The following is a 10,503-nucleotide window of genomic DNA, read 5'->3' as shown; positions in this document are numbered from 1 at the left end:
AAAATATCTAACAATTCATTCTTTCCCCACCACAACCAAGGCCCCACTTGCATGTCTATTTGGTTTGTTTTGGTATTTTATTGCAGATATTGAACACAACAGCTTTAAATCTTAAAGGGGCAGTTAAGCTTTAACAGGCCTAATATCGCCTTCTTCGGACTGAAAACACCCGCTTGTGAAAATATGATACAGAATGGCCAAATGGACAGCTAATCCAGCCAACTTAATATATTGTGCAATATGGATGGGAAGATAATAAAATGAAAGAAAAACATATTTCAGTCAAAATAAATTTCTCTTATAGGTTACAATACACTAAATACTTTTGGTGTTCAATGCTATACCCTCTAAAAACAAAATCTTCATTTATTTGAAGACACAATTCTCTGTACGGGCACTTGCCATGACTTTATTTTTGAATATTTCTGTGTTCATGTGGTAGGGAAAACATTGTTGTATACTACAAATTCCCTGTTTTGCTTTTAGGTTGGAGACTACATAAGACTTTGACAGTTGGCGGGAAACCATCATCAACTGGAGAGATGCCGGTAAAAAAGATGGCCATAAAACAGTGACCGCTGATTCGCATTGAGTTCTTTCTTACATATTGGATGACCTATGTTTTTTATTGTTTAAATCATTGCGGCTTGGAATGCTCTTTAAGAAAAGGTATGGTTATGGGGGTGTCTACGCGCAAAAGTTGACTTTATTTTTTGTTAAAGTTATTGCTTTTACATTGAATTGTGCAGGAAATCTTTTGGTATGTTGTGACCTAAACTAACTTATGATAAAAATGAAATATCATCTGCAAGTGCAAAATATGACTGAGAAAGCAGATTTTTGGTCATTTCTTAGCAAAAGGGAAGAAAATAAGTGCATGAAATGCATGAATTCAGATTATTTGACCTGGAATAGTTGTTTTTCAAGTTGACCCACCACCCTTATATAGTGGAATAAGGGCTAAATTGCTCTCCGACTTAAATTCAACCGCATATTGGTTGACTGTGTCATGTTAATGTGTTACATGAAGTTAGAATTCAACGCCAGGGACTCCGTGATCGAGTAACGCAAATAAAGCTTTTGCGAAAAGCATGAACATTCAAACAGAGCCCCATTTCACCGACATGGAATGGCAGGCATTTTTACAGTATGGACATTGCAGCAGATGCTTAACTGAGCCAGCCTTCATATTTAGTACAATCATGAATTTAGCAAGCTTTATCACTTCATATTATTCACAAAAGTACACTTAAAATACATAAATGCATGTTTTTGTTTCATTTTTTTTTTCTTTTTCTATTGGGTATTTTGACTTTTTCAGGTAGAGGAATGTCTGCGACTAAGTCATGGGCCACTGGATAAGGGTTGTTGATGGCAAAACAGGTAATAATATCCTTTTGTTATCATGTACACAAGCAAATAAGCATATGTATGATGCTTTAGGTGTGAAAGACTGTCATAATCAGGTTTGTGGTCACTCACACCCTTGCCGTCATGTAATTCTCCTCGCAGTTTGTATTGATAGTTCCGCGTCCTGGCATGTAAAGCTCGTGCTTTGTTGGCAGCTGAAGTTGGCTCTTAACAGGTTTATCCTTGTTCCTGAGCATGTATGCAGTACAGCTGAGTTGATTTGCTGCTTGTAACCCTACAATTAGCTTGTTTTTGGTATTGTTTTCTCACAAAATGCTTATATTCATGGTTCCGGCTTAAAAGGGTGTCGCGCCTTACTTAAACATAGGATTGTTATAGCAAGTGTCCCCTTCATCATTTACCTTAGAGGGATCTTCTTGACAAAATTTGGCACTTTCAGCAACTTGTTTGTTTTTATTTGGTACATGCTTCTCTCATTCAGTGATTTAATGACAGTATTGTCCTTATTCGTTTTTCTTTGCATAGAAAGGTGACATGAATCATTGATATTTGTTGTGTTGAGAATTCTGCAGGAAGCTGTGTCCCCAAAAGAAGTACTAGAAACCCCTTTCAGGACACTGCCTTGATCTGAACTGCCTTTCTACCCCTGTTACTACATGGAACATCATTGCTAAGCTTATAATGCTTGCCTACATATGTGTATTTTGTTCAATTTAACTTTTCCTTCCAGCTTTACCCCCCCCCCCCCCCCCACAAATGAGCATTGTATTCTTTTGCTTGGTTTCAAACTTCCATTTGGACCAGATTGCCACCATAAAAATAGCCTAAAGTACTTATTTTGTGTCCAAAATATGAAAATTTGTATTGTCTTGAACCTCTAAATGAGAGCTGGCAATGCATATTGACCATCTGCTGCAGTTGAAAGGCACCCATGACATTATATGCTAGAATATTTCATTGGCGGCTGGTAAATAAATGGGCACCGTTCGACAAGGCGCTTTCAAGATTTTACACTTTTATTGGTGTGAAATAACAAGTTATTGGAAGCTTATGGATTTCTACTCTTCAAAGTATCTTTGATCTCTCATTTTGACATATTAGTTTATTGTCTTGGATGAAATTGGATTGTTTTTGCTTTGAAATTGGCATTTTTGGGATGATTAAAAAAAAACACACAAAAAAGACATGATCAAAATTGCTTAGAGTGAAAATATCTAACAAATTCATTCTTTCCCCACCACACACAAGCCCCACTTGCATGTCTATTTGGTTTGTTTTGGTATTTTATTGCAGATATTGAACACAACAGCTTTAAATCTTAAAGGGGCAGTTAAGCTTTAACAGGCCTAATATCGCCTTCTTCGGACTGAAAACACCCGCTTGTGAAAATATGATACAGAATGGCCAAATGGACAGCTAATCCAGCCAAACTTAATATATTGGTGCAATATGGATGGGAAGATAATAAAATGAAAGAAAAACATATTTCAGTCAAAATAAATTTCTCTTATAGGTTACAATACACTAAATACTTTTGGTGTTCAATGCTATACCCTCTAAAAACAAAATCTTCATTTATTTGAAGACACAATTCTCTGTACGGGCACTTGCCATGACTTTATTTTTGAATATTTCTGTGTTCATGTGGTAGGGAAAACATTGTTGTATACTACAAATTCCCTGTTTTGCTTTTAGGTTGGAGACTACATAAGACTTTGACAGTTGGCGGGAAACCATCATCAACTGGAGAGATGCCGGTAAAAAGATGGCCATAAAACAGTGACCGCTGATTCGCATTGAGTTCTTTCTTACATATTGGATGACCTATGTTTTTTATTGTTTAAATCATTGCGGCTTGGAATGCTCTTTAAGAAAAGGTATGGTTATGGGGGTGTCTACGCGCAAAAGTTTGACTTTATTTTTTGTTAAAGTTATTGCTTTTACATTGAATTTGTGCAGGAAATCTTTTGGTATGTTGTGACCTAAACTAACTTATGATAAAAATGAAATATCATCTGCAAGTGCAAAATATGACTGAGAAAGCAGATTTTTGGTCATTTCTTAGCAAAAGGGAAGAAAATAAGTGCATGAAATGCATGAATTCAGATTATTTGACCTGGAATAGTTGTTTTTCAAGTTGACCCACCACCCTTATATAGTGGAATAAGGGCTAAATTGCTCTCCGACTTAAATTCAACCGCATATTGGTTGACTGTGTCATGTTAATGTGTTACATGAAGTTAGAATTCAACGCCAGGGACTCCGTGATCGAGTAACGCAAATAAAGCTTTTGCGAAAAGCATGAACATTCAAACAGAGCCCCATTTCACCGACATGGAATGGCAGGCATTTTTACAGTATGGACATTGCAGCAGATGCTTAACTGAGCCAGCCTTCATATTTAGTACAATCATGAATTTAGCAAGCTTTATCACTTCATATTATTCACAAAAGTACACTTAAAATACATAAATGCATGTTTTTGTTTCATTTTTTTTTTCTTTTTCTATTGGGTATTTTGACTTTTTCAGGTAGAGGAATGTCTGCGACTAAGTCATGGGCCACTGGATAAGGGTTGTTGATGGCAAAACAGGTAATAATATCCTTTTGTTATCATGTACACAAGCAAATAAGCATATGTATGATGCTTTAGGTGTGAAAGACTGTCATAATCAGGTTTGTGGTCACTCACACCCTTGCCGTCATGTAATTCTCCTCGCAGTTTGTATTGATAGTTCCGCGTCCTGGCATGTAAAGCTCGTGCTTTGTTGGCAGCTGAAGTTGGCTCTTAACAGGTTTATCCTTGTTCCTGAGCATGTATGCAGTACAGCTGAGTTGATTTGCTGCTTGTAACCCTACAATTAGCTTGTTTTTGGTATTGTTTTCTCACAAAATGCTTATATTCATGGTTCCGGCTTAAAAGGGTGTCGCGCCTTACTTAAACATAGGATTGTTATAGCAAGTGTCCCCTTCATCATTTACCTTAGAGGGATCTTCTTGACAAAATTTGGCACTTTCAGCAACTTGTTTTGTTTTTTATTTGGTACATGCTTCTCTCATTCAGTGATTTAATGACAGTATTGTCCTTATTCGTTTTTCTTTGCATAGAAGGTGACATGAATCATTGATATTTGTTGTGTTGAGAATTCTGCAGGAAGCTGTGTCCCCAAAAGAAGTACTAGAAACCCCTTTCAGGACACTGCCTTGATCTGAACTGCCTTTCTACCCCTGTTACTACATGGAACATCATTGCTAAGCTTATAATGCTTGCCTACATATGTGTATTTTGTTCAATTTAACTTTTCCTTCCAGCTTTACCCCCCCCACCCCCCCCCCCCCCCCCCCCACAAATGAGCATTGTATTCTTTTGCTTGGTTTCAAACTTCCATTTGGACCAGATTGCCACCATAAAAATAGCCTAAAGTACTTATTTTGTGTCCAAAATATGAAAATTTGTATTGTCTTGAACCTCTAAATGAGAGCTGGCAATGCATATTGACCATCTGCTGCAGTTGAAAGGCACCCATGACATTATATGCTAGAATATTTCATTGGCGGCTGGTAAATAAATGGGCACCGTTCGACAAGGCGCTTTCAAGATTTTACACTTTTATTGGTGTGAAATAACAAGTTATTGGAAGCTTATGGATTTCTACTCTTCAAAGTATCTTTGATCTCTCATTTTGACTAATTAGTTTATTGTCTTGGATGAAATTGGATTGTTTTTTGCTTTGAAATTGGCATTTTTGGGATGATTAAAAAAAAACACACAAAAAGACATGATCAAAATTGCTTAGAGTGAAAATATCTAACAAATTCATTCTTTCCCCACCACACACAAGCCCCACTTGCATGTCTATTTGGTTTGTTTTGGTATTTTATTGCAGATATTGAACACAACAGCTTTAAATCTTAAAGGGGCAGTTAAGCTTTAACAGGCCTAATATCGCCTTCTTCGGACTGAAAACACCCGCTTGTGAAAATATGATACAGAATGGCCAAATGGACAGCTAATCCAGCCAAACTTAATATATTGGTGCAATATGGATGGGAAGATAATAAAATGAAAGAAAAACATATTTCAGTCAAAATAAATTTCTCTTATAGGTTACAATACACTAAATACTTTTGGTGTTCAATGCTATACCCTCTAAAAACAAAATCTTCATTTATTTGAAGACACAATTCTCTGTACGGGCACTTGCCATGACTTTATTTTTGAATATTTCTGTGTTCATGTGGTAGGGAAAACATTGTTGTATACTACAAATTCCCTGTTTTGCTTTTAGGTTGGAGACTACATAAGACTTTGACAGTTGGCGGGAAACCATCATCAACTGGAGAGATGCCGGTAAAAAGATGGCCATAAAACAGTGACCGCTGATTCGCATTGAGTTCTTTCTTACATATTGGATGACCTATGTTTTTTATTGTTTAAATCATTGCGGCTTGGAATGCTCTTTAAGAAAAGGTATGGTTATGGGGGTGTCTACGCGCAAAAGTTTGACTTTATTTTTTGTTAAAGTTATTGCTTTTACATTGAATTTGTGCAGGAAATCTTTTGGTATGTTGTGACCTAAACTAACTTATGATAAAAATGAAATATCATCTGCAAGTGCAAAATATGACTGAGAAAGCAGATTTTTGGTCATTTCTTAGCAAAAGGGAAGAAAATAAGTGCATGAAATGCATGAATTCAGATTATTTGACCTGGAATAGTTGTTTTTCAAGTTGACCCACCACCCTTATATAGTGGAATAAGGGCTAAATTGCTCTCCGACTTAAATTCAACCGCATATTGGTTGACTGTGTCATGTTAATGTGTTACATGAAGTTAGAATTCAACGCCAGGGACTCCGTGATCGAGTAACGCAAATAAAGCTTTTGCGAAAAGCATGAACATTCAAACAGAGCCCCATTTCACCGACATGGAATGGCAGGCATTTTTACAGTATGGACATTGCAGCAGATGCTTAACTGAGCCAGCCTTCATATTTAGTACAATCATGAATTTAGCAAGCTTTATCACTTCATATTATTCACAAAAGTACACTTAAAATACATAAATGCATGTTTTTGTTTCATTTTTTTTTTCTTTTTCTATTGGGTATTTTGACTTTTTCAGGTAGAGGAATGTCTGCGACTAAGTCATGGGCCACTGGATAAGGGTTGTTGATGGCAAAACAGGTAATAATATCCTTTTGTTATCATGTACACAAGCAAATAAGCATATGTATGATGCTTTAGGTGTGAAAGACTGTCATAATCAGGTTTGTGGTCACTCACACCCTTGCCGTCATGTAATTCTCCTCGCAGTTTGTATTGATAGTTCCGCGTCCTGGCATGTAAAGCTCGTGCTTTGTTGGCAGCTGAAGTTGGCTCTTAACAGGTTATCCTTGTTCCTGAGCATGTATGCAGTACAGCTGAGTTGATTTGCTGCTTGTAACCCTACAATTAGCTTGTTTTTGGTATTGTTTTCTCACAAAATGCTTATATTCATGGTTCCGGCTTAAAAGGGTGTCGCGCCTTACTTAAACATAGGATTGTTATAGCAAGTGTCCCCTTCATCATTTACCTTAGAGGGATCTTCTGACAAAATTTGGCACTTTCAGCAACTTGTTTTGTTTTTTATTTGGTACATGCTTCTCTCATTCAGTGATTTAATGACAGTATTGTCCTTATTCGTTTTTCTTTGCATAGAAAGGTGACATGAATCATTGATATTTGTTGTGTTGAGAATTCTGCAGGAAGCTGTGTCCCCAAAAGAAGTACTAGAAACCCCTTTCAGGACACTGCCTTGATCTGAACTGCCTTTCTACCCCTGTTACTACATGGAACATCATTGCTAAGCTTATAATGCTTGCCTACATATGTGTATTTGTTCAATTTAACTTTTCCTTCCAGCTTTACCCCCCCCCCCCCCCCCCCACAAATGAGCATTGTATTCTTTTGCTTGGTTTCAAACTTCCATTTGGACCAGATTGCCACCATAAAAATAGCCTAAAGTACTTATTTTGTGTCCAAAATATGAAAATTTGTATTGTCTTGAACCTCTAAATGAGAGCTGGCAATGCATATTGACCATCTGCTGCAGTTGAAAGGCACCCATGACATTATATGCTAGAATATTTCATTGGCGGCTGGTAAATAAATGGGCACCGTTCGACAAGGCGCTTTCAAGATTTTACACTTTTATTGGTGTGAAATAACAAGTTATTGGAAGCTTATGGATTTCTACTCTTCAAAGTATCTTTGATCTCTCATTTTGACTAATTAGTTTATTGTCTTGGATGAAATTGGATTGTTTTTGCTTTGAAATTGGCATTTTTGGGATGATTAAAAAAAAACACACAAAAAGACATGATCAAAATTGCTTAGAGTGAAAATATCTAACAAATTCATTCTTTCCCCACCACACACAAGCCCCACTTGCATGTCTATTTGGTTTGTTTTGGTATTTTATTGCAGATATTGAACACAACAGCTTTAAATCTTAAAGGGGCAGTTAAGCTTTAACAGGCCTAATATCGCCTTCTTCGGACTGAAAACACCCGCTTGTGAAAATATGATACAGAATGGCCAAATGGACAGCTAATCCAGCCAAACTTAATATATTGGTGCAATATGGATGGGAAGATAATAAAATGAAAGAAAAACATATTTCAGTCAAAATAAATTTCTCTAAACTAACTTATGATAAAAATGAAATATCATCTGCAAGTGCAAAATATGACTGAGAAAGCAGATTTTTGGTCATTTCTTAGCAAAGGGAAGAAAATAAGTGCATGAAATGCATGAATTCAGATTATTTGACCTGGAATAGTTGTTTTTCAAGTTGACCCACCACCCTTATATAGTGGAATAAGGGCTAAATTGCTCTCCGACTTAAATTCAACCGCATATTGGTTGACTGTGTCATGTTAATGTGTTACATGAAGTTAGAATTCAACGCCAGGGACTCCGTGATCGAGTAACGCAAATAAAGCTTTTGCGAAAAGCATGAACATTCAAACAGAGCCCCATTTCACCGACATGGAATGGCAGGCATTTTTACAGTATGGACATTGCAGCAGATGCTTAACTGAGCCAGCCTTCATATTTAGTACAATCATGAATTTAGCAAGCTTTATCACTTCATATTATTCACAAAAGTACACTTAAATACATAAATGCATGTTTTTGTTTCATTTTTTTTTTCTTTTTCTATTGGGTATTTTGACTTTTTCAGGTAGAGGAATGTCTGCGACTAAGTCATGGGCCACTGGATAAGGGTTGTTGATGGCAAAACAGGTAATAATATCCTTTTGTTATCATGTACACAAGCAAATAAGCATATGTATGATGCTTTAGGTGTGAAAGACTGTCATAATCAGGTTTGTGGTCACTCACACCCTTGCCGTCATGTAATTCTCCTCGCAGTTTGTATTGATAGTTCCGCGTCCTGGCATGTAAAGCTCGTGCTTTGTTGGCAGCTGAAGTTGGCTCTTAACAGGTTTATCCTTGTTCCTGAGCATGTATGCAGTACAGCTGAGTTGATTTGCTGCTTGTAACCCTACAATTAGCTTGTTTTTGGTATTGTTTTCTCACAAAATGCTTATATTCATGGTTCCGGCTTAAAAGGGTGTCGCGCCTTACTTAAACATAGGATTGTTATAGCAAGTGTCCCCTTCATCATTTACCTTAGAGGGATCTTCTTGACAAAATTTGGCACTTTCAGCAACTTGTTTTGTTTTTTATTTGGTACATGCTTCTCTCATTCAGTGATTTAATGACAGTATTGTCCTTATTCGTTTTTCTTTGCATAGAAAGGTGACATGAATCATTGATATTTGTTGTGTTGAGAATTCTGCAGGAAGCTGTGTCCCCAAAAGAAGTACTAGAAACCCCTTTCAGGACACTGCCTTGATCTGAACTGCCTTTCTACCCCTGTTACTACATGGAACATCATTGCTAAGCTTATAATGCTTGCCTACATATGTGTATTTTGTTCAATTTAACTTTTCCTTCCAGCTTTACACCTTACCCCCCCCCCCCCCCCCACAAATGAGCATTGTATTCTTTTGCTTGGTTTCAAACTTCCATTTGGACCAGATTGCCACCATAAAAATAGCCTAAAGTACTTATTTTGTGTCCAAAATATGAAAATTTGTATTGTCTTGAACCTCTAAATGAGAGCTGGCAATGCATATTGACCATCTGCTGCAGTTGAAAGGCACCCATGACATTATATGCTAGAATATTTCATTGGCGGCTGGTAAATAAATGGGCACCGTTCGACAAGGCGCTTTCAAGATTTTACACTTTTATTGGTGTGAAATAACAAGTTATTGGAAGCTTATTGATTTCTACTCTTCAAAGTATCTTTGATCTCTCATTTTGACTAATTAGTTTATTGTCTTGGATGAAATTGGATTGTTTTTTGCTTTGAAATTGGCATTTTTGGGATGATTAAAAAAAAACACACAAAAAAGACATGATCAAAATTGCTTAGAGTGAAAATATCTAACAAATTCATTCTTTCCCCACCACACACAAGCCCCACTTGCATGTCTATTTGGTTTGTTTTGGTATTTTATTGCAGATATTGAACACAACAGCTTTAAATCTTAAAGGGGCAGTTAAGCTTTAACAGGCCTAATATCGCCTTCTTCGGACTGAAAACACCCGCTTGTGAAAATATGATACAGAATGGCCAAATGGACAGCTAATCCAGCCAAACTTAATATATTGGTGCAATATGGATGGGAAGATAATAAAATGAAAGAAAAACATATTTCAGTCAAAATAAATTTCTCTTATAGGTTACAATACACTAAATACTTTTGGTGTTCAATGCTATACCCTCTAAAAACAAAATCTTCATTTATTTGAAGACACAATTCTCTGTACGGGCACTTGCCATGACTTTATTTTTGAATATTTCTGTGTTCATGTGGTAGGGAAAACATTGTTGTATACTACAAATTCCCTGTTTTGCTTTTAGGTTGGAGACTACATAAGACTTTGACAGTTGGCGGGAAACCATCATCAACTGGAGAGATGCCGGTAAAAAGATGGCCATAAAACAGTGACCGCTGATTCGCATTGAGTTCTTTCTTACATATTGGATGACCTATGTTTTTTATTGTTTAA

The 10,503-nt window shown here is 36.6% G+C and overlaps 1 long non-coding RNA gene across 8 annotated transcripts; it reads left to right on the top strand.

Annotated features, from left to right (window-relative positions):
- Positions 1–305: 305 nt before the first annotated feature.
- On the top strand, positions 306–10,449 carry LOC127865254 (uncharacterized). 8 transcript variants are annotated; one of them, XR_008042536.1, is made up of 8 exons: positions 306–548; positions 1,322–1,383; positions 3,067–3,248; positions 3,903–3,964; positions 5,661–5,842; positions 6,497–6,558; positions 8,600–8,661; positions 10,355–10,449. It is a non-coding gene; the product is annotated as an uncharacterized LOC127865254 (long non-coding RNA). The 8 variants fall into 8 exon arrangements; XR_008042538.1 differs by lacking the exon at positions 8,600–8,661 and having other exon boundaries at positions 3,067–3,128; positions 5,661–5,722; XR_008042533.1 differs by lacking the exon at positions 6,497–6,558 and having other exon boundaries at positions 5,661–5,722.
- Positions 10,450–10,503: the final 54 nt, after the last annotated feature.

This window comes from Dreissena polymorpha, chromosome 1 (genome assembly GCF_020536995.1).
Source record: "Dreissena polymorpha isolate Duluth1 chromosome 1, UMN_Dpol_1.0, whole genome shotgun sequence".
Classification (NCBI taxonomy): domain Eukaryota; kingdom Metazoa; phylum Mollusca; class Bivalvia; order Myida; family Dreissenidae; genus Dreissena; species Dreissena polymorpha.
Note: the sequence above shows the minus strand (reverse complement) of the source record. Positions and strands in the feature narration are given on the sequence as shown.